General features: G+C 43.2%; 1 protein-coding gene and 1 long non-coding RNA gene across 5 annotated transcripts in view; one reads left to right on the forward strand and one right to left on the reverse strand.

Annotated features, from left to right (window-relative positions):
* ME2 (malic enzyme 2) overlaps positions 1-4,537 on the reverse strand; it is a 53,760-nt gene extending 49,223 nt beyond the window's left edge. Inside the window, exons 1-2 of one of the 3 annotated variants that reach the window (XM_088019425.1) lie at positions 4,343-4,537; positions 2,287-2,381 (exon numbers count right to left, since the gene is read on the reverse strand). The gene's annotated coding sequence lies outside the window, so the exon portion shown is untranslated. Of the gene's footprint in view, positions 1-2,286; positions 2,382-4,330 lie in introns of all 3 variants that reach the window. The other 2 variants (XM_028098414.2, XM_028098415.2) reach the window with 2 other exon arrangements.
* Positions 4,538-4,974: 437 nt separating this feature from the next.
* Positions 4,975-22,594, forward strand: part of LOC114204938 (uncharacterized) — a 33,007-nt gene continuing 15,387 nt past the window's right edge. Inside the window, exons 1-5 of one of the 2 annotated variants that reach the window (XR_003608284.2) lie at positions 4,975-5,064; positions 7,530-7,637; positions 8,063-8,152; positions 9,250-9,343; positions 11,724-11,779. This is a non-coding gene — a long non-coding RNA (uncharacterized LOC114204938). The remainder of the gene's footprint in view (positions 5,065-7,529; positions 7,638-8,062; positions 8,153-9,249; positions 9,344-11,723; positions 11,780-22,594) is intronic. The other variant, XR_015766934.1, reaches the window with a different exon arrangement.

Consider the following 22,594-nt stretch of genomic DNA (forward strand, 5'->3'; position numbering starts at 1 on the left):
AACAGGAGGGGGTTGTGGGAAGCCTCAATTTATAGAGAGTTGGTCAGAAGTATGGGTCACAACCTGGGACTTGCAACGGGCATCTCAAGTAGGGGCAGTCTTTTGGGACTGAACCCTTAACCTATGCGATCTGAAGCTATCTCCGTATGGACAGTGTCAGAATTAAGTTAAATTAAAGCAAACCCAGTCAGCATCTGCTGAGAATTGGAGAACTGCTGGGTGTGGGGGAAAAAAATCCCATGTGTAGTGGCCAGAAGAATTGAAAATGTGAGTAAAGAAAATTCAAGTTTTTCCTTTCAGTTGTTAACTTAAGAGCATCATTCTAATATATGAAATCTATTTTCAACTCCTGGTTAAAGTTTTGCTTCTCTCCAATACCAAATTTAGTCTGTATAATGAAGATAACACCACTTGTCATATCGGCCTTATAGATAATTGTGATGATCAAATGAGACTATATGCAAAAAAGTATTATAATTACAGAATGTTTTATCACTGAAATGGCTAGTGATAGAGAGTAAAATAAAAGAGTAATTTTAATAGTGTCTTTAAAAGAGTGCTCGTAAGTTAAAAGAAATTAAAGAAAAAAAAATCTGCCAAAACTAGAACCAAGGACTAAGAGATAGACAGGGAAGCTGAAATACCAGTAATGAGAGGCAACAAAATAAAATGTTATGTTATGCAGGTAGGATGGAAGAACTCTAAGAATGAGTGAAGTAAATACAGGAACCAAAAGGCACGGCTTCTAATTTTTAATTAATATGTAAAATCAAGCTGCTTGCTTCCTTGACAGTTTCTGGGATACTGAGATATGCCTCTGGTTTCTCCCCCTGGTGTGTCATTCACATGGCGTTGCCCTGGAACTTACTCTCTGGTGTTTACAAACTAGACTGGGACAGAAACTGCTAGGCCACTGGTTGGGCTGCTGGAGACTACTCTCCCTGGCCCCCTACTTGGGGTTAAAGGTGGGCGATGCAAGGGAGACCGAAATTAGAGGTCATGACTGGATGCAATGAGCACAAGCTCTGCAGTCAGACTGGAGTTTGAATCTGGACTCAGCTCATCACCCCTTTGGATTCAGTTGTGTCACCCAGGCATTCCCAAATGGACTCTGATTTGGTGTTAGCCTGGAACACATTTTTCGCTGGTGTGTGGCCAAATAAGAAAGATTGGGACAATACAATATAGTCGTTCATAAAACAAAATTTATTGTTTTCCTGTTCTAATTATGATCTTCCTACCTTTTTGGTGATAAAAATTCTTTTCTTTTATGAAAGGATGGGGATGGTGGATTGCAATGTTCTTAAAAGGGTCCTTAATCTTGACAGATTTAAAAGTTGGCAGTCTATGTCTGGTTCCAATTGTCCCCCTATACACACCTGCCCATCAAGTCCAAAAGTCTGAGGACTGCCTTAGAAGTCAATGAAACAGGGGAGGGGAACTCTATTTTGCAGAGCTGTGTGTAGTAATGATGATATTTATAAAGTATCAAGCAATTAAGAGCTTTATCATCATCATAAAGAGCTTGACTACTTGATATGAAAGTTTATTCAATAAAATCCACATCCAGGCAGTTTAGCAGAGTAGTCAAAGGCAAGCTCTGGAATCAAACTACTGGACTTAAATCCTGGCTTGGCCAGTGCTAACTCTGATTTTGAATAAGTCTGTTGCAGTTTTCTCATCACTCAAATGGGAATGATAAACAACAGGACCTACTAATCAGGGACATTTTAAGATTTAAATTAGATAATCCATGTAAGATGCTTATCACAGTGCCCTCTAAGTGCTCTATAAATGTTAGTTTATCTAAGCACTGTTAGTAGAAACAGACTAAGGTGGTCAGAAGGTGTCTTCCGAATGCCTGTTAGTCTCTGCATCAACATCTTCTACTGTGAAATCCTTATTAAGAGGCTATAAGGATAGTCATGGTTAGCATTTATTTAAACTATTTCAAATCAAATCTCTAGGTCAGTAATGAGAATTTGGATGGTATACAGATCCAGGCAACATCAAATATCATTCTGAACAACATCTACAGAATCAATATAGTATTTTACATTACTTCTGAAATTTGTAAATACTGCTCAAAGGAAATATACAGCCATATAATCAAAATGGTGACTTTAAAATAAAAGTTAACTTTTTATAAAATAGATTTTTAGAAAACCAAATGTAGAGTGATTTTGATAGTATGGATTTTGCCCTCCTCCTAAAATTGATCCTCAGTAAACAACTATAGGTTTCAGTTATTATTTATGTTTTAAAGTATGACTGAATTTGGGGCACCTGGGTGGCTCTGTCGGTTAAGTGTCTGACTCTTGATTTCAGCTCAGGTTTCAATCTTAGGGTCGTGAGTTCAAGCTCCAAGTTGGGTGTGGATCCTACTTAAAAAATAAAATAAATAAAATATGACTAAGTTTGTCAATAATTCACCAACATAAATTAGAATTTTAGTTTAACTTAATATAAAAACTAATATAGTTTAAAATAGCTTATTGTTATAGGCAACTAAATACAAGTTATGCCTCAGCAGTATAGGAGTTAATTTGCAAAAGCAATTCTCAAATGGTAAATGAGTTTTTCTTTTATGAATTTTTAATGTGTTTCCATAACAACTGAATTATAAAAGACAAAAACATACATAAACAGCTTGTAAGGCTGAAACCTGTAAGCAGTTCTTTCTCAGGAGTAAGTACTGAGCAAGAGTATATTTAATTCTCAAGAGAATGAAGAACTACAAAAGCATAGCCCAACATTTCCTTAATATATGATAAAAGTTCTATCAGCATATCTGGGCTCTATGCCTAACTTTTAATTAAGTCTTTGTAATTACCATAAAAGAATCAAATACAGATTGCAAATCAAAGTTCAAAGCTAATTAAAGGTCCAACATTAGAAGACAAGAATTAAACTGTTTTTTCTGTATTTCTGCAAACCATGTAACATAGTAACATGTAACTCATTTAGTTTTAGTAGATACACAATAGATTATATATTCATCTATACTTTGTCAGTGTGTGGTGTGTGTATATATACACATACAAATAAACACATGGAGGAAGGTGGGGAGGGGGAAGTTGGGCAACTATTTCTTCTCTAACTTCCAGGATGCCTGGACACTGAAGAATAAATTCATGAGTAAAAGATGAAGATTAAAATTCATGAGTACAACACTGCAATTACTTTAACAACATGAACAATGCTTAAGGAGCAATAGAATTAAGAGAGGGCTGGAGCTGTTATGTTAAATTGCCTGAGTTCGAATCCAGACTTTGCCACCTAAAACCTGTGATCTTGTGCAAGTTACTTAACCTTCTTAAGCCTTAGTTTCTTCATTTGTTAAGTGGAAATAACAGGACCAACCTCAAAGAGTTATTTTGAGATGATTCATGTACAGAACAATGTCCAGCCCATAACTGACAATTAATACATCCTTTTATCGTTACCAACTGCAACACTAAAAGAAACAACAATGCTATTAACTATTCTGCTTAGAAGTGACTGCCACACGCATTAGGAAAATAAATCAAACAGATAAGGAGATAATGCATTTTGTAAGGAAGCACTACTGTTAAGATGTATTATTTTGATGATGCTTCTCATCAAAAGGCAACATGTTTTCTAAAACTGTTTTCGTAACCACGAAAGAAAGCCAATTCCAGGACCGCAAATGTTAACACCACCACACAAGCAGAGGTGGTTATCACCAGCGTCAAAGAAACACCTGCCAATTCTGGTCTATTTATGCCATTTCGCATGAACGGACAGAACTGTTCCAATCGCAGAACTTTCTAGTTTGTAGCAAACTTCCTTTAAAGAGAGGAACGAACGAACAAACGAACACACACACACAAAGCCTAACTCCTGTCATTAATTCATCCCTGCAGGAGCAGATGTGATAAAAGGTGTCAAGCCACAAAATCGGTCTTTAAAGGGCGCGGGAGGGAGCGACGCTCGTGGTCTGGAAGCCACTGGACCTCATTTCGGGGGCAGGAAGGGGGCCGCCCTGGAACCAGCGAATCTAGAAACGGGGAAGTCGAGCCCCAAAACCGTGCCCGGGAAAGAGCCGCGGACGCTCGTACTGGGGACCGCCGCGACCTGACCGCTCCCCCGCCCTCAGCCCGGGCTCGGGGCGTCGCTTCCCTTAACCTCGCCCCGCCCATCCGCCAAGCGGGTTTCTGCCCGCCGCACGCGCGAAAGCCGGCGGCGGGCCCGCAATCGGCTCGGCGGATCGGGCGGGAGGAGGCGGGCGCCCGCTCCCCTCCCGGAGCTCCCGCCCGGGCCCCTCCGCGCCAGGCCGCCTGCAACCGCGCGCTGCGCGGAGCCTTACCCGAAGTCTTACCCCGCGACAGGTGGTGCTGCGGTCAGAGAGGCAGCGGCCCTGCCGCCCACACGCGCGATGCTCAGCTGCGGCCGAGTCCGGTCCCCCTCTTCCCTGAGCTTCGCGGAACCGGCGCTAGCTCAGGTTCGGACAGGCATGGGCGGGCGATAGCCGGCGAGGGAGCCAGGCAGTCGGCGTAGTGAGCCAGCGAGCGGGGAGGCGGGCCGGCGCGGCCCGGGGCGGAGACTGACGGGCGCGCGGACCAATGCGGAGGCAGAAACCGGCCCGGGGGGCGGGGCTCCGGCCGCCACTTCGCGGCCGGCGCGGCTGGCGCGCCCGGGTTCCTTCCCCCCCACCAGGACCTTTCTTGATCTGGTTCTTTGAGGTTACTGTTTTGAGGACGAGCGCGCGCCAGTGCGGACGCGATCTCGAGGAATGCGAGAGGGGCCGGGTAGAGAAGGAGTCCGGAGACCCAGGCGACGCCCCGTTGTTCCACGAAAGGAGCAGGGGCTGGTTTAAGGCGGACCCCGCATCCCTCGGGTTGCCGGGGTACTCCAGGGGGATGGCAGCGCGTTCGCGCGAGAAGAGGTTCTGCGCAGGCGCGGGCGGGCCGGGGGGGAAATCCGTAGGTACCAGTCTCCCAGCCCCAGGAGGCGAGAGGAAACCTGGGAGTTTGGGTCCTTCGTGGGCAGCGAGCGGAGGCAGACAGAAGATGGAAGGAAGAGATTAAGAGCTGGATACAGGTCAGGTGGCTGGAGAAGCAGAAGAGGGGGGAGACGCAGGAAATGTGAGACCTCTGCACTTAAGGAACGCTTTCTATCTCTGAGCTATTTTTATGTGTCTAGGCCTCGATCTTCTGCAGAATTCTTTGCCACTCTCCTCACCTGCTGGCACAGTTACTGGCTCGCAGGGAATTTACTAATCTCTATCATCACAGTCACCATAAACAGATGTTCAATGTCCTCTCTCAGAAAAGCACTGCAACACTAAATTGTCATCTTGAAAGCACCAGGGACTGTACCTTAGTACCCCTTTACCCACTCACGGTTATGACATTGGAGGATTTTTCTTCACTTTTTTTCAGAAAAATCTTATCATCAAAAATTCTTTGCTGTAAATGAGTTTGTGTACTTTTAAAGTATGGTAATGCTAATTTTATTATTTTTTTAAGGTTTTGTTTTTAAGTAATCTCTACACCCAAAGTGGGGCTCAAACTCAACCCCTAGATCAAGAGTTGCATGCTCCACGGACTGAGTCAGCCAGGTGCCCCTTGTAATGATAAATTTAAAGTGAAGATGTAAAGGATACAAAAAGAGTCAAGGAGGATGGAACAAGAAAACGGAAAGTGATGGAAATGTAAAATAGAGAAAATTGAGTGGAAGTGGAGAAAAGTGAGTTGTCACTTCCTAAACGCTGACAATTACGGGAAATCTGGAGCAACTCCGCCACTGTGAGCATCAAAGGGCGGGCATGTTTGGGAACACTATAGTGTTAGATAGTTAGATGATAAATGATAGGTATGGCTGCTATAGTAACCACCACAGTAAAAGGACTGTAAATAAGCATCACCTAAGATAACCCTGCTCACCAGAAATTGTCAAGAACGTCAAACTGAATGAGGGAAACTTCAAAAAGTAAAAGTGTCATAAATGCTGCATTAGAAAGACAGTTTGTCCTACATTAGAATAGCCCTGGTCTGAAAAGTTGTCGAGAGCTATCATGGATGAAACTTATTTTGGTTAAACTGAGGTCATTTCATTCCTTAAATGAAATATTTGTTACTGTCAAGAAGGCAAACACTGCTATTTGGCTGGCCCACCCCAATTAATTTATCCTGAGTCACTTTGGTGATTGGTCTGAGGCTTCCTATCCAAGACAGTAACATATGGCTATTGAGCACTTGAAACGTTGCTAGTTTAAATTGAGATACACACTGAGTATGAAAACAATCCAAAAAAAAAAAGACTGTAAAATATGTATCTTGATTTTTAAAATATTGATAACCCGGGTGCCTGGGTGGCTCAGATGGTTAAGCGTCTGCCTTTGGCTCAGATCATGATCCCAGAGTCCTGGGATCGAGTCCCACATTGGGCTCCCTGCTCCTTGGGAGCCTGCTTCTCCCTCTGCCTCTCTCTCTCTCTCTCTCATGAATAAATAAAATCTTTTAAAAATAGAATAAAATATTGATCACCCATCAAAAACTTTTTGGATATTTTTGGTTAAATGAAATGTGTTATTGAAATTAATTTCCTCTCTTTTTTCCTTTTTTAACATGGCTATTAGAAAATGTAAAATTACATATGTAGCTCCCATTTGTGGCTTGCATTATATTTCAGTTGGACAGAGCTAGTCTAAGAGGACCCTGTTAAAGTCACATACATGGAAGCTGCTGGGTGGGACTTCTGGAAAGACTTTAAAAAATATACTCAACTGGCATGTACCTTTGGCTTTTTGCTTCATTCCACTTCTTGCCAGAAAAGTTTGAAGGCATGGCACCCATCATTGGACCGTAAGATGACAATCGAATGGATGAAGGCTTACACTCTAAGGATATTGGCAGGATTAAAGAACCTGGATCCCTAATAATATTATTGAGCCACATTCAGCCTTGGTTCCTAGCCTTATATTTCTTATTTTGTGAAATAAGCCTCTGTATAAATCAACTCAAATAGGGTTTTCTGTTGTTTGGGGCTAAAAATAATTTCTAACAAGTACTGTTAAAATACACAAAAATCTTGTTCCCTGCTGTAATATCTTAGTTTATACTTCTTTCTTTAGAACAGCTCATAACCCAAATGGAGGATATCAAACCTAAAGTAGTAGTAACAGTACTAGGAGTAATCATAATAATAGATTTTCCACACATCTGTTTTCAGTCATATGAGAAATTTACCACCAGTTACAGAGTAATGACCACGTCATCTAATCCAGGAGCTGTATCCTTCACTGCAGTTCTCCCCTGTAGAAACCAGAGAGGAAACTTTGGGAGGTTTTAGGCTTTATGTCTCTATCAATGATTACTCATGTTTTCCAATTACATTTGTTGTTTTCCTACCCTTGCATTGTCCAGATCAAGAATATAATATATGTAAGATGTCACCAAGTACCTGTTACGTGAAAGAACATGTTAATTGTTATATTAACTTTTCCATTTTGTATGTGTGTGTTGATGAAGAAAACTTTCTTGTTCAAATTTGTCTCATTTTAGGTTTTCCACTTTCTGGATGTTCCTTAAGAGAATGAAAGAACTTCTTCTTAAATGCAGGGTTCTCTCCAGTAAATGGAGTTACCAGACAGTCCTTGAGTAGAAATGCAGGTAAATAAGAAATGTAGCTCCAGGGGTGCCGGGGTGGCTCAGTTGGTTAGGCGTCTGCCTTTGGCTCAGGTCATGATTCCAGGGTCCTGGGATGAACCCACGTCAGGCTCCCTGCTCAGCGGGGCTTCTGCTTCTCCCTCTCCCTGCCACTCCCCCTGCTTGTGCTCTCTCTCTCTCTCTGTGTCAAATAAATAAAATCTTAAAAAAAATAACTGTAACTCCAAGCAGAAGATAGAGTATCCACCAATTAAATGTCCCATTTATGGATAACCTGGGAATGACAGAAGGAAGATTGTTGAGATTCCTGTGGGCATGTGTTTAGGTATAGTGGGGTATGTGTGCAAATTATCTGAACAAATGCCTCAGTTCTTTAATAGTTTTCTACTTTTGTTTTTTGTTTGTTTGCATCCTTATTTATATTGAAGGAAAGAGCACACTTTGGGAGTTTGAAACACTGGAGTTCTAGTACTCTCTTGCACTCTTTTAAAAAGTCACTCGACAGTTTCTCCTGTCAGGTAAGTGCTGTTAGACTTTCTCTACCTATTGCAAAGGTCACTGAAAGGAGGAAGTGTGATAAAAAATATACAACAGCTTTGTAAAGTCAAAGAGATACAAATACAAAGTATTCTCGTTCCTGTTCCCTTCCTGGCATATAGATGATGTTCAATAAATAATAATTAGCATTCATTGAGCACTTATTTGCTAAGCATTGTTCTAAGGTTCCTTCTGTATACACTAAAATCATTTAATTGTCTCAACAATACTGTGATGTGTAGGTATAATTAGTATTCCCATTTTACATATGGGAAATCTGAGGATTTAGAGGTTGATTCATCCAAGAAAAAAGGGATACAAACTTATGTTGTACAAACTCTGAATATTTTTGAATATTTTTATATACAGTTCAATGTCTTGGAAAGACCAGAAAAAAGTATTTGGATTGTTATGCCACTCCAACCCCCAACCTAGGAAGTAGGAAGGCCCTTCCCACTTAAGCTGTTTATTAAAATCATTTTCATAACTCAAGGACAAATTCTAAGCTCACCTCTTCAGTAAAGCCTGGTGTGATAGAATGTAAATACGCATTGGGATTACCTGGAACACTAAAAAAAAAAAAAAAAAAAAAGCCTATTCTATACTAATTAAATAAGAATCTTCTGGTATGGGACTCTAGCACCTGTGTTTCTTAATAATTCTCCTTTCTTTTTAATATACTTCTTATATAGTAAAACCGCCATAAGAGTGTAGGGGCTTATAAAAATTATTTCTCCCTGTATTCCTTTCAAGCCCTCACATATGATTAATGTTTGATTAATTATAGGCAGGTTTAGACATGTCAACATCTTCCTTGTTCCAGTGAAGGAGTTCTCAGAGTGTGATTCTAGATCGTCATCATCATAACCATTATCACCACCACCACCACCTGGGAACTTGTTAGAAATGCAACTACTTGGGCCCCACTGCAGACCCACTGAATCAGGAATTCTGGGGTTGGGGCCTAGCACTGTGTGTTTTGACAAACCCTCCAGTTGCTTTGGATACACACTCAAGTTTAAGAATCATTGTCTGATGCCATGCATTGATCAAGAATCTAATTTATGTTTTTGTGTAGAATTTCCTGCTCACTGGGAAACAAGGATGAAAAAGATACAATGCTTGCCCTCATGGAGTCTGCATTGTAATATGGACACAAAACATTTACTCATGTAAGTGTAATTTAATAAGCAATGAGTTGTTAAGTATTTACAGGTGAGGTGACGGGATCATGATGTCTTGGGGTTTTTTTTTTATTTTTCTTGGGAATGCTGCCTGGGTGGCTCAGTCAGTTAAGTGGCCAACTCCTGGTTTTGACTCAGGTTGTGATCTCAAGGGTCCAGAGATGTTACCCCGCATTGGGCTCCAGGTTCAGCACAGGGTCTACTAAGTTTCTCTTTCCCTCTCCCTTTGCCCCTCCCCCCACTCACTGTCTCTCTCTCTCTCTCTCTCTCTCTCTCTCTCTCTCTCTCTCTCTCCCTCTCCCTCTCCCTCTCCCCCTCTCCTCTCTCCCCTCCCTCTCTAAAATAAATAAATAAATAAATAAATCTTTAAAAAAATTATTCTAGGGAAAAAAATGGGGATTGATTAAACAAGATTGGCAAAATGCTATTATTAAGGTTGGGTGATATCTTTAAAGGAGTTTATTATACTGTATTCTTTATTTTTTGTATAATTGAACGTTTCATTATAAAAAAACTTTAAGGCAATATGTGAAAAATAAGCTCAAAATGCTGTAGTAGTTCAAAAGAAGCAACCACTTCTTATACTTGGATTACCTAGAAAGCTCTGTGGAGGACATGATAAGAGAGCAAGATTTGACTTACATAGAGAATTTCCTTAAGTAATATATTACCTACAAGTCCACAAACTCTTATCCATAACTTCAAATCCAAAGGTTTTTATTTGTAATTTTGGTGGTGCCAGAATTTATTTGATGGCAAATAAGAGTTGTTACAAAGCGATTTATGGCCTATATTTCCCCAACATAATGTAAATATTTGTATTTATATTATTCTTCTTACATACTTGTATATTACATATTCTTCAATAATTATTAATGTTTTTGTGAGGCACACTGCCCTAGATCCCACTGCAGGTAGTATATAACATACAGCATATGCTCCTTTAATGTCTTTTTTTTCCAAATTTTAATGTCTTTTCAAATCTAGAATTTTCTAAATTCTCAAGTCCAACTGCTTCTAAGGGTTTCATCCATTTGTATGATCCAAAAGTGCAATCCTTATGGTACAATACATTAGTGGACTGCTATGTATAGTTCTTAATTTCAATTTTGCTGGAATTAAGCAGATAATTTATCACAAATATTGCTTATTATAATATTCAAGCTAAATTTATTGTGAATGACAAAGAATGTTACAACATTTTACTTGGTGCTGTGAGCACAAAAATGACTGATTAGGTGAGTTATAAGAACTTAGCTTTTAAGGAGAAATTGTTGATGATGGAAGTCAATAAAGTGGTTAAGATTTATTTATTTGAGAGAGAGAGAGAGAGAGCATGAACCGGAGAGGCAGAAAGAGAGGGAGAGAGAATCTCAAGCAGACTCCGCACTGAGCGTGGAGGCTGTTGAGGGCCTCGATCTCATGACCCTGAGATCATGACCTAAGCCAAAATCAAGAGTCGGATGTTCAACTGACTGTGCCACCCAAGTGCCCCAAGTGGTTAGCTTGAATGGGGGGTTGGCTGAAAAGAGACAAGGGAACATTCTATACCTCAGTCTGGATGATGACTACACAGGTGTGTACATGTGTTAAAGTTCATCACACTTGAGTGCTTTACACACCTCACTGCATGAATTTTATATCTACCCCAACCAACATATAAAATAAACCATTTGCCTTGTGCATTGCTATTTCATTTTGGAATAAATGCCCCTGAAGTCGGTTGTGGATCCAGTACCTTCATTTTAGGCTTCTTCCTTGGTGTCCTCTACTGGGCCCTCTCAGAAAAAAGCAGGGGACCATTCCTGGCTGTCCAGAGTGTAGCTCACCAAGCCTTGCAGAGTTGTCAAAATGAGAGACAATATACAAGCCTGGAAAGAAGCAAGCTCTTCCATGAAAGATAGGTTACAAAGCAGGGGATCTGATAAAACAAGGTGCCAAGGCCCAAATTAATGGAAAAGTAGTAGGAGGAAATAGGACTAGGGCTTGGTTGCTAAACAAATAGAGAAGGACATGGGTGTGGATAAGTCTGTGTCAGTCCTGTGGTTTTAGGAGCTGTCTCAGCCTTTGCTATCTCAGGCTTTGTTCACAGGTGAGCTAGCCAAACCAGAGACAAAGCCTGAGATAGCAAAGGCTGAGACAGCTCCCAAAACCACAGGACTGACACAGAGAGGGCTGGAAGAGCAACAACATTGGCATCACAAGATTGTTAGAAAAATGAAATCTGGACTCCCACCCCAAACCTACTGCATCAGAATCCAACATGGCCAGGCGGTTCCATGCACGTTAACATTTGAGAAGCATGGAGAACCTCTGAAGTTCTAGATTCTGTGAATTCATGCTGCTGTGAATGAATTTTTATTTCTAGATATGGGATAATGAGAAACCCATGAAACTTTATCTTCAAGAAGTTCCTGTGCCAAGGTAAATATAGTTGTTCTTTCCTGCCCATACTGAGACTATGTTATGCTTAAACCATGAGCAGCACAATTTTATTCTTCATTCACTAGATATGTAGTTATGGTCTAGATAGCAGGTAGAATATTTGCACCAAATGGACTGTATGCAAAGTCTCTGTCTGATGTCAGGGGGAAAAAAAATCCCAGAAATGTTTGCCTTGATCACCAAATAGCATCCCTGGTATCTTGAGCATTACTTTACATATGGGTCCTTAATAGACCCTGAACACTTCGTAATTCTCAGACTACATGGGATGAAAATGTACCTCTGAGATTCTATATCTTGGGGGCAGTACTGGGACATTTTTCTACAAAGTTTTCAAGATTTGTGTGGCCAAGAGAGTAGCTGTAATAGATATGATAATTTAAGAAAACCATGAATTAATAAATTGGGTTTGATTATCCAATATATTTTCCTACTGAGCAATAAATGGTGGATTCTTTGGCACAAGGGATATCAGAATTCTAAAAACAGCTTTAATATTGTTAAGTTGAGTATTTCATATCTTTTAACATCAATAAGATATGGTCTAACCATAAGAGAAATCTCCCAGGCATGCCTTTCCTCCCTTTACTGTTTGACTTTAGACCTGCTAACTTTCTGAAATGTTTCTCAAAGTGAATCATCTCCCACACCAAGCAGCACTCCTCGGCTGGGCATTCTTCCACATGTCTTTTCCATGGCCATTGGTTACCTCATGAATGTCTGGGGACCCCAGCACCTCCCTGGAGGTTTGACTCAATGCTGATGGTTCACATTAGAACTTGGCCATCTTGGGGTCTGTACCAATTCCAGCGATTAATTGAAGCATCTTAATAGGCATCCAAAGGGGAGTAGAATATCTTTCCTTCATTTTACTTGAACCAAAAGTATATTGCACAGAAGAATATAGAATCAGGGACGCCTGGGTGGCTCAGTCAGTTGAGCATCTGCCTTCGGCTCGGGTCATGGTCCCAGAGTCCTGGGATCATCCCCAAGTTGGGTTCCCTGCTCAGTGAGGAGCCTGCTTCTCCCTCCACCTGCCACCCCCCCGCTTGTGCTCTCTCTCAAATAAATAAATAAATAAATAAATAAATAAATAAATAAATAAAATCTTCAAAAAAAAAGAATATAGAATAAAAGGTTAGTCCCAAACAACACAACCTTGGAAAAATTATATCTGGATTCCAGCTTATTAAGGGCATCAAATGGTGTAAACATAATCTCTTGTTCATATCTTTGTGCCTGCAACTAGAAATGATGAACCGTAGCTTTATTCCTACAATACAAGATCAGAGGTTCTTCATCTTCTTTTATGCAATGGACATCACCAACAGTCTGGTGAAGCCTATAGATTCTTCAGAATGTTTTTTTTAAATGCATAAAATAAAACATGTAGAACAACCAAAGAATCTAATTATAATAAAATTTCAAAATATTTTAAGATTTTATTTATTTATTTGAGATACAGAGTGAGAGAGAGAGAGAGAGAGAGAGCACAAGTTGGGGACAGAGGAGAGGAAGAAGCAGGCTCCCCGCTGAGCAGGGAGCCCGATGCAGGACTCAAGCCCAGGACTCCAAGATCATGACCTGAGCTGAAGGCAGATGCTTAACTGACTGAGCCACCCAGGTGCCCCAAAATATCTTTAAATCCCAAATTTCTGATATAGTAATACATGTACTACTTTATAATACATTAAATAAAAATCTAATGGTGGGCCTAATAACTAGTAATGATGAGTATAAATGGTATTTGAAAGTATCTGCAACAACTGTAAGGTGGTATAAAAAAATCTGTGGCTTCTGTTAATCCTAGCATTTTGTTGCTTTCATCCATAATTGAACAAAATGCTAAATTCCAGTTAGAGATAGTGAAAATAAACATATTTTTTCTCTTTTTTTAATTTTATTTTTCATTTATTTGAGAGAGAGAGAGCCAGAGAGCACAAGTGGGGGGAAGGGCAGAGGGAGAGGGAGTAGCAGACTCCTCACTGAGCAGGGAGCCCGACTTGGGACTCGCTCCCTGGACCCTGGGCCATGACTTGAGCCGAAGGCAGATGCTTAACCAACTGAGCCATCCAGGTGCCCCAACGTATTTTTCTCAATCCAAGTTCACCTACTACCTGTGGTTAAGAACCCCTTGTACTGGACTGTTTTTACCCAAGTTCAGCTAAGAAACTCCTTCTGTCTGTCAGCAATTTAGGAGTTTAGCTTCTGATACTGGAAAATAGTTTCCTGTAGCAGTTTGTTTTGTCAGATCTCCAGTTTCGAGGATATGCGGAGACATTCCCTGTCAACAGGTCTTTTGTGACTTACAGTAAATCCTACTCCATTTCAATTTATTGAGCTGTACCTGGGACAGTGCCCCCTGGGCTTTCCTGTGGCCCAGTGACTCAGCATTACGACACAAACTTGGGTTTACCTGGTTTGCTTGCAGGGGTTGCTCTCAACTTGAAAAGTGACCAAATCTCCCAGCCTCCCAGGTCGATAATTTAGGAAACTTCCCTTAGTCATCTTCTGTTCCTTGTTAGGAGGAATTTGTTCATGTCTCTCCTTGTGCCAGATACTGCTAGACATGTTAAGAACGTAATTTATTACTGACACTCTTTTTTTGTCTTTAAGATTTTTTATTTATTTATTTGACAGAGAGAGAGACAGTGAGAGAGGGAACACAAGCAGGGGGAGTGGGAGAGGGAGAAGCAGACTCCCCGCCGAGCAGGGAGCCCAATGCGGGGCTCTATCCCAGGACGCTGGGACCATGACCTGAGCTGAAGGCAGATGCTTAACAACTGAGCCACCCAGGCGCCCCCTGTGACCGACATTCTTACTCTTGGAGTAATTGTTCTAGAATACATTTTTAAAGCCTACCATGAGGATTTCTTTTTTAAAGATTTTATTTATTTATTTGACAGAGAGACACAGCGAGAGAGGGAACACAAGCAGGGGGAGTGGGAGAGGGAGAAGCAGGCCTCCCGCTGAGCAGGGAGCCCGATGCGGGGCTCGATCCCAGGACCCTGGGATCATGACCTGAGCTGAAGGCAGATGCTTAACGACTGAGCCACCCAGGTGCCCACAAGAGGATTTTTTTTAAAAAGAATTTTACAATTTTTTTCTTGGTAGAAAAATGTATCTTAGCTCCTTTTGTGAAGAAAAATGACTTGCTCATATTTTTTATTTCATTCATTCATTCTGAGTAAACATGAAAAGCAAGTATCATCCTTCTGTAAGTTTGGAAAGGGAATAGAATGTTATTTCACGCCAGCTGTGAAAATAACATTCAAAAAGCATTATGCCAACGGTGAGAAAAGGGAAATTGAACCGTTTGGTCATGAATTCAGCCCATTCTGTACATATTAGGGTGGAAAGGAGAAGTGAGAAGAAAATGTGAGAAGGAACATTCTGGTACTCATTTTACTCTATCCAAATGCGGGAGCTTGACTTGTCTCCATGGTGTTAAGCCCTTTCAACAAACAGCCTGCAGCTCTGCTTGCTCCTATGAAACCAGTCCCTTCCTTTTTTTTTTCTTAATTTAAATTCAATAACATATAATGCATTATTAGTTTCAGTGGTAGAGATCAGTGATTCATCAGTCTTATATAATACCCAGTGCTCATTACATCACATGCCCTCCTTACGGTCCATCACCCAGTTACCTGATCCGCCTACCCCTTCCCCTCCAACAACCCTCAGTTTGTTTCCTATGATTAAGAGTCTCTTACAGTTTATCTCCCTCTCTGATTTCATCTTGTTTTATTTTTCCCTCCCTTCCCTATACTCCTCTGTTTTGTTTCTTAAATTCCACATATGAGTGAGATCATATGATAATTGTCTTTCTCTGATTGCCTTATTTTGCTTAGCATAATACCCTCTAGTTCCATCCACATCATTGAAAATGGCAAGATTTCATTTTTGATGGCTGAGTAGTATTCCATTGTATTTCTATACCACATCTTCTTTATCCATTCATCTGTTGATGGACATCTGGGCTCTTTCCATAGTTTGGCTATTGTGGACATTGCTGCTATAAACATTGGTGTGCAGGTGCCCCTTCGGATCACTACATTTGTATCTTTGGGGTAAATACCTAATAGTGCGATTGCTGGGTCATAGGGTAGCTCTATTTTCAATTTTTTGAGGAACCTCCATGCTGTTTTCCAGAGTGGCTGCACCAGCTTGCAATCCCACCAACAGTATAAGAGCGTTCCCCTTTCCCTGCATCCTCACTAACATCTGTCATTTCCTGACTTGTTAATTTTAGCCATTCTGACCAGTGCGAGGTGGTATCTCATTAGGGAAACCAGTTCCTTCCTTATTGCTTATAATTCTGGCTTCCTTCTCCACAGCTTTATTAAAACTATGCAAAACTTACTCTTTTTTGGTGGAATTCAAACCATTTTTTTAAAAGATTTTATTTGTTTATTTAGAGAGAGCGCGGGGGGGCGGAGGGAACAGAGAGAAAGGAGAGAGATAATCTCAAGCAGACTCTGTGCTCAGCATGGAGCCAATGCGGGCCTCAATCCCATGACCCCAAGATCATGACCTGAGCCAAAACTAAGAGTCGGACGCTCCACCCACTGAGCCACCCAGACACCCAAACCCTTTTTTTAGTCCTCAGCTTCCTTATTCTTTGAGCAAAATTTGGCCCAGCTGGCCTTCCCTTCCTTCTTGAAACACTTCCTTTGGCATCCGTGGCACAATACTCTCGATCATGGGCCTCACATTTGCCATTTCTTCCTCCTGCTGCCCTGTAATGAAGGGTGATCCCCGAGGTTCAATACTAAACTCATCCATCATGAAGGCTTACAAGTCTGGGTCCTCTGCTGCGAATTTTCACCTTCGATCCTGGCCTTTCCTCCTCAAGTTTCCATTCATTCAGGAAACATTTTTAGAGTGCCTACTTGTTTTCAAATTGTCCCCACCCTGAAGGAGTGTTGAGGAAGTGGAGGGGGTGGCAGGTGAAAGACTGAAGAATGAAGAGAGGTGGGAGCAGACACCTGTACAGATAAAGATGTCAGGGCACTAGTAGAAATGAGTCTTCCACTGCGTAATGGGGATGTAGAGAAGAGACACCTAACTCATCTGGGATGGGGATGGGGCAACTTACTAATATTAACATTCACCCAACAAATAGTAGCAGGGACCTGCTATGGCCCAGTAGTAAAGCCAGGCACTAGACCGTGAGAGTGAGCAAGGCAGCCTTGGTCCTTGCTTCATGGAGCTTACAGTCTGACTAAATGGGAGAAAGAGACCTTAAACGAGTCATACAGTTTTATAATTGTGATAGGTGCCACAAAGAGGTAAGCACAAAGTGCCAGAGTGTTTAATAGGGAGATCTAATCTGGCTGAGAAATCGGTGAGGGCTTTCCTAAGGAAGTGACATTAAGCCGAGGCTGGAAGTTGCATAGAGGATATATAGGCAGAGCAAGGGAAGAGAAGGCTGGGTATATGATGACTCAGAGGGAGGAAAATTTGACAAAGGGCACAAGGTGATTTGCAGGCCCTTGTAGTTAAATAATGTAGCCTTTATCTTAAAAAAAAAAAAAAAAAGACCAATCACCCAGCAGTTTTTAAATAGGTGTTGACAAGATCAAATTTCCATTCAGGAAAGGTCAGTTTGGCTACAGGGGGATGATAGATTGGAGAGGGGCAGGGGTCAATGAGGGGGGAAGCTGTAGCAAACTTCTCGATGAAAGTTAGGGATGGGGAGGCCTGGGTGGCTCAGTCGGTGAGGTATTTGCCTTCGGCTCAGGTCATGATCCCAGGGCCCCTGGATGGAGTCCTGCATCAGGCTCCCTGCTCAGCGGGAAGCCTGCTTCTCCCTCTCCCTCTGCCTCTCCCCCTGCTTGTACGCTCCCTCTCTCTGTCAAATAAATAAATAAAATCTTAAAAAAAAAGTTAGGGATGGTTTGGTCTTGGGGGGGGCAATAGAGATTGGGAGAAACAGACATATTTGAGAACTCTGTGGGAAGGAGAAACTAGGGGGCCTGGTCATTGGATGGTGGTGGTGACAGAGAGGTATAGATAGAAAACTTCATAGGAGAAGCTGCTTTTGCAAGAAGGTAGAGGAATAATGGCCTAGAAGTACTGATCTGGGTGGGGGGGGCTGGAGTAGCATGTGGCCAGGCAGCGGGACTGAGCCGTTAAAGGGAGTCCAGTGGTGACTGTGGTTATGGTGGTGCTGCTGGGGGACCAGCCGCTGGAGGGGTGGAGATGCCGCGCTGCATGCCTCACCACTTGCCATACCTCATGACTTGAGTATTTTTTATCTGAGTGTTGGGGAGGATTTTGGGGGGAGGCATCTGACCTGAGTTTTAAAGGATGAGTGGGATTAGCTCAGAGGGAGTGTGAAGGAGGAACGGTTTCCCAGGCAGAGGGAACAGAATGGGAGAAACAGCATAGCTCAAGGGATTCAGAATTGCTAAAGCGGGCAACGGGGTGGGGAGGGGCAAGAGATGAGGCTGGAGAGAGGGCAGGGCCAGCCCAGGGAAGGACTCTTGGGAGCTACCGAAGGGTTTTATTTAAGAGAGGGGGAGACATAGTCGTTTTCGGATTTTGAGGCCATCATTTAGGCAGCCGTGTGAGTTTCAGGCAGGCAAGAAGAAAGTCTGACTGAACACTGAGGAGGTTGTGGAGTGGGCAGGGGGACCGAACGAAGGCCTGAGCTGGGACAGTGGTACAGATGGAGCAGAGGGGAGGGAGGGACTGCAGAAGTATTTGGGGGGTGAAGGAGCCAGTGAAGTGAGGAGGACCCCCCAGGCTTCTGGAGTAGCTCACTGGCAGAGGTGAAGCCATCAGCTGAGACAGAGAACGGAGGAGAAGAAGCAGGCTGAGGGGAAAGATAACAAGTCCAGTTTGTAGCCTGTTTCCTTCAAGAGCTACCAGGGTGCTTTCTAGCCGGTAACTGAAGAAACAGGGCCCCTGAAGTCGGTCAGAGGTCTGCATGGGTTGGGCGGATCTGGATGTCAGCACGCACAGGTGGTGGTTGGGACGGTGAGTGCTTACTCCCAGAAAACTGAGACCACTCCCAGGAAGTGGACTTAGCAGGAGTAGTGGACCCAGGGCGGAGTCCCGGCTGGTCATTTGTGCACTGTGTCTCAGCTGCCAGTCACCCTTCTACTGTGCTCTCAGAGGCCACAGCCAGAGTGGGCAAGTTGCTTCCTCCCCAGTCTCCCTTGCCGGGGGGATCCCCACTGGCTTCTGCTCACAGAACCACTAAGGGGAAACAGGAAAGCATGAGGAGGACAGAATGGACTTTCTTCCTGCTTCTAATTGTTATCATTGCCACTCAAGTCACAGAAGATGGCCACAGCACCAGTCTCAGTCTTCGCCATTCACTCCCAGCACCAGCCAAGGTGCCTCCCTTGGAGCTACCAGCTTCAACAGGCTGAGCGCCACGTGCGAGGGTCCAAGTACCGTGCAGCAGAGCAGGGGCTTCCCAAGAACTTCTAGTCACCAGGGTTGGTGGTGAGGGTCATCCTCACCTCTTCCTTTGCTCCCCGCCCTGTGGTAGGAGCAGGCAGTGACTGATCCCACAGTTACTGATTTGGGCTACCTCAACATTCCCCTTCTTACTCTTTCAGCTTCCCAATGTCTATGGAGCCAACAGTCTCCCTGACACCCTCTCTTTGGAAGGTGGCTTCTGTTTTTCTAGTTGGATGCTGACTGACACAGACCCCTCGGGCAGGCAGAGGGAGACCTTGGAAGGAGATGGAGAAGGTAGGAGAAGGAAGGCCACCAAAAGAACCGGGAGGGAGAATGAGGACCGTGTGTCGTGGAAACAGCGTAGCAGAGAGCTTCAGGAAGGAAGAAATGATAAACTCTTAAAAATGGAGCAGATGATATCCAGAAATACTGCTTCTGGGTATGCATCTGAAAGAAATGAAAACAGGGTCCCCAGGTGGTTTTGTCCACCTGTGTTCATAGCACACAAGTGTCCGTTAACAGATGAATGAATACACAGAATGTGGCCCACCCATACAGTGGGATATGATTCAGCTTTAGTGAGGAAGGACATTCTGGCACATGCGACAGCATGGATGAAACTTAAGGACATTATGCTGAGTGAAATAAGCCAGTCACAAAAAGACAAAAGGGTATCTAGTCAAACTCATAGAAACCAGAAAGTGGAAGGTGGTTGCCACGGACTGAGAGTGCAGCTCAGAGTTTCAGTTTTGTAAGTTGGTTACATAACAATGTGAATACACTTGACACTCTTAAACTTACACTTAAAGATAATTAAGACTGTAAATTCTATGTTGTGTGTATTTCACCGCAATAAAAAAGTAGAGCAGAGAGCTCCAGGAGAATAAAAATCATACGTTTCAATTAGGAGGGCATGTAAGCTCATACGAATGTAGCTTTATGAGCCAGTTGGGAGCGAAAGGCTGACTGTTGTTGGTTGAGGAGCAAGTGTGAGGTGAGGAAGTAGAGGCTGACTCTCTTCTGGGAAGTTTGGACAAGCAGGGGCAGAGAAGTTGGACAAGGGCTAAGAGGCCAGTGAGGTCAAGGGAGGTCAAGGAGGAGAAGGTGGAGAATGTTTAGAAGCTGAAAGAGAGGGTCCCACAGAGGAGGAGAGGTGACCTATGGTGCTGTGAAGAAGCAGAATCCTGAGGGAGCAGTGGAGGATGGGGCCTGGCCTTGGGCAGAAGGGATGGCTGATTCTCTGTTGTGGGAGGACAGGCAGGGAGGAGGGGTACGTACCGATACATGTACAGACAGCAGGGAAATGGGCAGAGCACACCTGATGATCTGGAGATTTTCTCTACAGTGTAGGAGGCAACAGGAGCCCTGAGCAGGGAGAGGATGGAGGGAAGTGCTGAGGGCCCAGGTGAGTCTGGAGACCACAGATCTGTAAGCATTCTCTGCAAGACTGAGAAATTTTCCTCTGGCAACTAGCTACGCATGAAGGTGGACGATAATACTGAGCCAAGCTTGGGGTGTTGTCTGAGAAATGCTACAGAAGGAAGGGGTGCAGGGGAATCAGAGGTGCTTTAGATGATCAGCCACAGAGTCTAGGGTGGTTTGGGGAGGTGGAGAAACCTGGAAGAACTAATAAAAGGTTGAAAGAAAAGAAAAAGATCAAGGGGCTGATATTTCCAAAAGGTCAAAGGTGTTTGTAATGGGTTTGAGAGAACTGGAAGCCGGGGAGCCTGGGGAGTCACAGGCAGAAAGCGGGGTGGGGGGGCGGAGCATTTGTCTGAGATGGTAGGATCGGTACGATCCAGGGGGAGAAATGCACCAGAGGTCACAGGCCCTGTGGGGGGGCTGTGTTTATGAGTTGGGATGGAAGGCCAGACTGAGCCAAGTCAGTAGAGAACATCTCTAACCTGATGGGTGTGTCAGTATGGCTCATATTTGTGGGTCCAACATCAAACACAGCATACTTCCCTCCGTGGGCCACTCCTCTCAACTGTGCCATTTCTGTAAATGCCACATCTCTCTAGATCCATAGTGTCATGAAGGAAACATGGGACTGGGGGTTAGGACAGCTGCATTCAAATTCTGCCCTGGCACTTATTAGCCAGAGACCGAAAGTGATTCTCTCGGCGTCTCTTATAGAACTTATCTCTGCCTGGTTGCTCTGAAGACCAAATTAAATGGGCATGTGAAAGCACCCAAGTGTTTATAGTTAGAAATCTAATAAATGCTCAATAGATAACAATGGAACCTGAATACGATTTTTCCTTCACCCCCTACATTGAATACATCACCAAGAAAGACCCCATCCCTGCTCTTTACAATGCCTTCCCGGCCCTTACGAATTGTCATCCCTGCTAACTGGTCACGTTTTTGTCTCCCTCCTCTTCCAGTGCTCATCATTCTTACAAATGGCTGCCTAACTTATCTCTCAAAAACAGCACTGTTATCATGTTATGCCCCCCTGTCAGGGTCGTGGAAGGAAGCGGTGAACTTCAAATCAAGAGTCTAGCAAACATGTTACTTCTTTCATTTTAGGTTCTTTGCTGGAATCTGGGGAGGTGCAGTGAAAAACCAGTTTTCACCAGGGCTAGTGAAAAGCCAGTATGAATCTCTGGAACCTATTAGTCCAGAAGGGGGCCTAGAATCTATCCCCTATCAAGATTTGTAGCTGGGACGTTATTGTTGGGGGTCCTGAAATATTTTCTTCACCTCTAGTGAACCTGCTCATTGTCCCTGTGTCTAACCCAACTGCTAGGGTACTTACTGTAAGGCTCAGAGGAGATAAGGGAGGTTCTGTAAAATCCAAAGTCCGGTCTTCTCTCTCCTCTTCTCCCTCCTTTATCCCTTTCCTACGTCAAGGTAGGATTTCACAGCCTGACTCCCCAGACTCTCCATGAGTTGACCTCGTTTTATTCTTTTCCTATTTTATTCCCAACCTAGATATTAATTTTCTTTTTCAGGTGTGTTAGTTTTTCCTTCCCCATTTGGGCTCCAGGCTCTTTTTTTTTTTTTTTTTTTTTTTACCTCCCAGAGATGCAACAGAGGTACTCACTCAGAATGTCTACTCACTGAGTGAATGAATGCCTACAAATCACAGCCTTAGAGCTAGAAAGAGCCTTATGGTTCCCTAAGTCTGATGTCCTTACCATTCTCTAGAGGTGCAGTGAGACTTGGACAAGTGAGTGAATGAGTCCCCTGAGGACCCACAGTGGGCAAGACCAGCTGGCTTGACGGTTGCGCCGGAACTCACCCTTCCACCTACCACACTGACAGGCCGGCCACCTGCCCACGAACTAGCTCTCTGTGGCATTGTGTGCGCAAAGCTGACCAAATCTCATTGTGTATTAATCAGCACCTTCATGGATGACTCACCAACTACTC

This window comes from Eumetopias jubatus, unplaced genomic scaffold (assembly GCF_037043125.1).
Source record: "Eumetopias jubatus isolate StellerSeaLion01/CBP00866 unplaced genomic scaffold, mEumJub1_p1.0 scaffold_16, whole genome shotgun sequence".
NCBI lineage: Eukaryota > Metazoa > Chordata > Mammalia > Carnivora > Otariidae > Eumetopias > Eumetopias jubatus.